Source organism: Paramormyrops kingsleyae, chromosome 8 (assembly GCF_048594095.1).
Source record: "Paramormyrops kingsleyae isolate MSU_618 chromosome 8, PKINGS_0.4, whole genome shotgun sequence".
NCBI classification, from domain to species: Eukaryota; Metazoa; Chordata; class Actinopteri; order Osteoglossiformes; family Mormyridae; genus Paramormyrops; species Paramormyrops kingsleyae.
In genome coordinates this window covers 26,954,962-26,960,961 of record NC_132804.1, presented here as the reverse complement: position 1 = coordinate 26,960,961, position 6,000 = coordinate 26,954,962, and positions in this window count along the sequence as shown.

The window sequence follows — 6,000 nt, the reverse complement described above, 5'->3', positions numbered from 1 at the left end:
TACAACCAACACAATTTTGATGTATGTGAAGTGAAACTGGGGGCTCTAAGAGTCTCATTTCAGTCTCTGGCCAGATTCTCTTGACGATTCAATTCTTCTGCATGCTCTTTTGTCAGGAAATAGTCAGTCAATCAGAGTGAGAGGCAGCGCCATCACACAAGTAAGCCTATGAATATATCCCATAAAGAAACAAATTAATGGTCTGACAGCCAACTCTCCTGCCCAATCACAACCATAATAAGGTGCAGAATAACCAGTCCCACAGCAAATATAAAACTTAACCAGTGACCTACAGGCTGACAAACAAGTAATTATACAAACTGTCCTTAGTGTGTAACCATGTCAGGGAACTTTGAGTGTTGATGGGTGTCCTGTGAACAAAAAAAATACACTTGGATGTGTCTTATAGGATCAAGATTACCATGGCCTCAGTAGAGTAAAATGTTATTTAAAGGGATGGATGCGGTACAAGGTTTTTTTAATTCTGCATTTCCAAGGGGATCGTCTAAGCATAGGTGGAAAATTGAGGTCCCGAAAGTACAAATCCAGACCAAGGTTTTGTTTCAACCAACATAGCATAAAGAGTCACAGTCAACTGGTTGGTTGAAACAAAACTGGTTGGTTGAAACAAAACCATGGACTTTAGCAATTGTTTTTCATCATAGTGGTACTGCTCCAACATTACCATGAACACCATGATGTTTGATAGATAGATAGATAGATATTGTATAGTATGATAATAGTACAAAGAACATCAAAGTACTATATGTGCACGATGTACATGTAACTAATGTAACTCTCCCCACGTCTCCAAAAAAGTGACACGATTAAATTCCCTCACAATAAATCTTGTTGAGCTCCCCACAACCCATTTTGCCTACCAGCTACTGCACTGCTATGGATAGAATTTGTCAGATGGGGAGGCTAGCAATCAAAAATCAATTTGAAATTTGAAAGAATATTCAGAGAATCATCTCGCTCAACAAAGTTTTAAAATTACTCACCTGTACAATGACCCACAGTAGATCTTGGTTTACAAGATGGCGGCTGCAGCGTCGTTTTCACTCTTGGCTGCCCTCTGCTGGCAGTTCTAATTTTGCTGCCCTCTGTCATTGCAATTATAATTTTCGTTCTGATCAAATGTGCATTTTTATGTATAAAGTATCATCCATATAATTTTTTTGTGAAGTAGTCATAAGACTCATCAAAGATCAAATAGGATATGTAGAGTAAATACTGATTAATATATTTATCCAGTTCATGAGAATAAGCATTTAATCATCTAATCCTTCTCTTTGGTGTCACTAACCACTGTTGCTTCATTCTTGGTGCGAATTATCTCAAAATTTGTCAAATTTCACCCACACAATGTGCCTGCAAAGTCTAGAAAAGATTGGTTAAATAATTTTTGAATTATCATGCTGACAAGATCAAAAAAAGTTTTTGCTATCACTGCAGCAGTGTTTGTGTTTTGAGGCAGTCTGTCTCAACATTTGAGCACTTCATGTTTGTCATTCCTACAACATGCCTGCATAGTTTGGACAAGATCCGTATAGTACTTTTAGAGTTACTGTGTTCATAAGACCAAGAATCTTCTACAGCTGCCATTTCTATCCTTTACTGCCATATAGTGCTGACGCTTCATTTTGGGATCAATTTGCCTGAACATGAAACCAGGTGTTGATCACCATCCATATCATGTTTTTGTGAAGCAGTAATAAGATTCTTCAAATACTTTTTGACTCATCACATTCATAGGATCAAATATCATCTGCTTTCACTCTTCCCTTTGCTGCCACTTAGCAGCGTCACTTCAGTTTTACGGCGATCTGTCTCAAAATTTAATCAGCTCGAGTTCAACACCCATATAATGCCCATACAATACCCATACAATGCCCCTGCAAAGTTTTTTTTTTTTTTTAAATCCATCAAACGTTTATTGAGTTATCATCTTAAAGGCATCAAGTCTCAAAACTGCTCTTTTTTTGGCGGTGGACCAATGCTAACATCATGTGCATTCCCAGAAGGCCGGGGAATTCAATAAATAGAATTATGACAGTGTTGCAGCATTTTAGATAACAGGTGAATGGATTAATGTATTTCTACCTCAGCTCATTTCATTCCATTCATTAGCCTTTGCAGAGTGAGTCAAACATCACTTAGTCAAACATACCCAGGCTGCTCTGCGCTTTGGCATAAGGTGGAGAACTTTGCTGCTTTGACTCAAACAACAGGCTTAACACATGCAATAAACTCCATCTGTGTAAAATTTCCTATGTGTGTTATAACAGAATGTAAGGAAAAATGCAGATTGCATGCCTATTGATGGTGTCTGCGATCACAGCATGGGTGACTGAATTGCTTGCTCAATTTGGTTCTCTCTTTTTGCAGTAGTGTCCCATTTGATGTCTCGGAATGCAAATGACGGAGTACAGATTTACATTCCCAGCGATGGCACAAAAGACTCTCTTGGCTTCCAGTCAACGCTTTCACAGATGTTGGAGGAAACAATTGTTTTGGGGACCTGGGAACAGGCCCAGTCAAAATGCACACTCTGCCCATTTCCAGCAGCACCAGAACGAAACAGAACCAGAGTGCAAGACTATAAATAAATTCAGGCACGAGAATATAAATAAATCCTGAGCAGATCTGACATTAGCAAAACTGAAACCTGAATTAGGAAGCACTGACACTGAAACTGCATATAACTCTTGTTCATGGAAATATTCTATTAATGAGGAATCTGAGAGCTATTTCCAGTGTTGTTTAAGTAACAATAGTACTTATTAGCAAATTGAATCATCAATGTTAAACACATTTTGATGTTTTTAACAGAAAAAAACACATGGCTCTGATGTTCTGAAATGCTTTTGCTTCATAATTATGTTGTAATCAACCATGTGAAACATGCACCAATCACATTCACCTAAAATGTAAATGAAATTACACAAAAAACCTTTTTTTCTCTTAAGAAATGTAACCTTTCAATGGATTGTGAGTTGAGCATACTGCATTTGACTCACTCCTCACTGAATAAGATTTTCATTACATTGCAGAAGCGTACCATGATCTGTAAAAACCATCCTAACCATGAAAGGGATTCCTGCAAATGTCAAGTCTGGTTCTGTAGCTTACTGTGGCATTAGAGGTATTTAAAGATGTGCCTTCTTCAGTCTGTTAAAGGCCTCCTCCTCTAATTCCGTTTCACCATTTCTGATGGGGGGAATTGCTATATCAACAAAGCCGGGAATAATATGAGTACAATAGCCTGCTAAACTCCAGAAAGTGCACGGCTGCATACGAATGATAGACACATGTAATTCTGCATATAGCCACAATTTACAATGTAGTCTGAATTGTCAGCTATAGTTTATCAATGCATGAACCTGGTGACAGATGTTTCTGGAAGCTTTGCTGAAACTTTTTACTGCAAGACATGTAAGATACCATAGGGGCTTCAAACATTTTACATTTCATTGAACAGTCCATGCATCTGTCCATCCATCCATCCATCCATCCATCTCTCCACCCATCTATCCTCCCCCCACATATCTAGAGCAGGGCTGTGGGTTAAAAAAATCTTTTTAAATGCAAAAGTAACAGCACAATATTTAGCCATGTTAATTGCCACTGAATCTAAACATCTGTTATATAACTATGCTTATCCATTTATATACCAGCGAAAACCCTACATTTCCTTCAATAGCCCACTTCCAAAAAATTCTTTATGTTATACAATTTCACACACCCCTTGAAGCAAAGTTAGCATGTAGTTTCCGTTTTTTTTTGCTAATGCACTTATTAAGTACCTGAAGGCGAAATCCTCACTTATGCAACACACATGCATCCATTATCGCATTAGCTAAAACCCCCAGCACCAAAAACACTGCAAATGTCAAAACCGTGTTTTCTCACCTTATACCTCATCATGCTTTTAATTAAAACTGTTAACCACACATCAATCGAAACAACCATCCTCCAACCACGTATCCTGGTTACGGTCACGGGGTGGGGACCTACCCCAGGCAGCACCGGGAAGAAGGGCAGTGACTGGATCCCAGTCTATTACAAGCCACACATGCACATTTAGGGATTACAAATTACCAGACTGCTGTGGACCATTGGAGGAACCAGAGAAGCAAAAGACCCACTCAACACGCAAAGAACACGCAAAGAACACGCAAACCTGCACACAAAGTGGGGTTAGATTTAGACCCACAACCCCAAAGTGGGAGACAGTATTTAATATTTGTCGAATTAAAGTAAAAATTAAATTGAAAAAACATTATTTATGGGCAGACATTATTTTTACTGTTATCATCTAAAAATAAACTGTGCAGCGCATTTTGAAGCACAGTCTGTCCCACTTCAAAGGGTATTGTTTTTGTTTTGTTTTATCCTTTGTGCTGTAGATAGTATTGCGTCTGGCTCTGGGACTTTCGTCCTACAGCCTAAATAGCAGTTTAGCTAAAATTGCGACTGAAGAGTGCAGTTTTGTGTAAATATCTATTGGAAACTGTTTGCATATTAATTTTCTGTGATGTGTAGCCTTTATGGGAAAGGTAATGTGTAAAGTGAAACTAATCTGACTCTTGATAAGTAAATTAATTCTTAGCTTGACTTGACAATTTACAGAATCCTTTCATTCCAGCTTTTTTCTGTGCATGTACAGTATGGTTTATTTATAGTCTATGAGTTGTGGAAACGTGAAAAAGTTCCTAATGAAATGTGAAACATCCATACACCTACCCATCCATCTTCAACCTGCTTATCCAGTACCGGACCACAGGGGGCCTGGAGCCTCCTCAATAAGCACACATCACCCAAGCTAGGGGAACACCCAAGATAAGATGCAAATATACTAACCATACAATTCAATATGCTTTGGGATGCAGAGTATCTAGAGTATCATCAGGCAGGCCCGTTGTTGGAGAACACTGCACATGATCGGCAAAAAAATGTTCCTGGGTCTTCATGGAGTCCAAATGGTAGACACATATACTTAAAATATGAACTTGTATAAGTAGCAATGATAGATTATTGTCACTTCCAGCCTGTCACACCTGTCTAATCCCCTCGTTTCCCCTCAGGCGTGGCTCTAACTGCGCCTGGGGCTCATTGGTCTTACCTCTTGTTCCTCCCTTCCTGTTAACCGGTCACAGCTGCCTTGTGTTGGCTCCTTTGTTAGTCATGTATATTAGTATCTCTCAGTCCTGTGATTCCCGTTCAGCCGTGGTTGTATGTCAGTGTGTGTGAACCTGCCCTGTGTGCTTTAATAAACACCCCTACGTGGGATCTATTGGAATACAGCCTCTATTTGGGTCGTGCCTTGTTAAACGTTGTGACAGAATGGCCAAACCGTGAAGACCCCTCAACTTTTCTCTGGTTCGACCAGAGGAATCACTTATTTTTGTTCCTCGGCTGATTCCTGAGAACACCTACCTCTGTAACCAATGGTGGTATTGGCCCAGCACCTGAGAGGAACCTGTGGCCATTCCTTTGTCAGCCATCACACATGCTTCGGACTGGAATGAAGTGGAATATGCCTTTCACACACTCCCCAGGGTTCTGCAGGGGCTCCTCAGAGATCCCCAGCTTCAAAAGTCTCCAAATGCGGTTGCTCTGCTGCTCCAGATTGGGGAAGGGCTGAAAGCGATCTCCCCAACCTCCACTTCCTCGGCGACCAGTGGGATAGCTGGGGCTTTGCTCATCTTGCACTGGTAGGGGAAAGACACGACTCCTTGCACACTGCCCGAGGTTCCTTGTTTGCCTTGTTTGCGGCCCCAGGGTCCCACCCAGGGTCCCACCATGCTGCGCCCACTGGCAGTGGATCTCTCCTCGCAGTCGCTCAGGAGGGCCACTCCACCCTTGTTCTGCCTGCTCCTGCCATGTAGTTGCCAGAAGTCCCGTCTACTTCTACCAGAATGCTCCCAGCTGCCTGCCTGCAGCCATCGTCCAGACAGCTCCTGGACAGCCTGAGGCTGCCCTTTATGCGGCTGT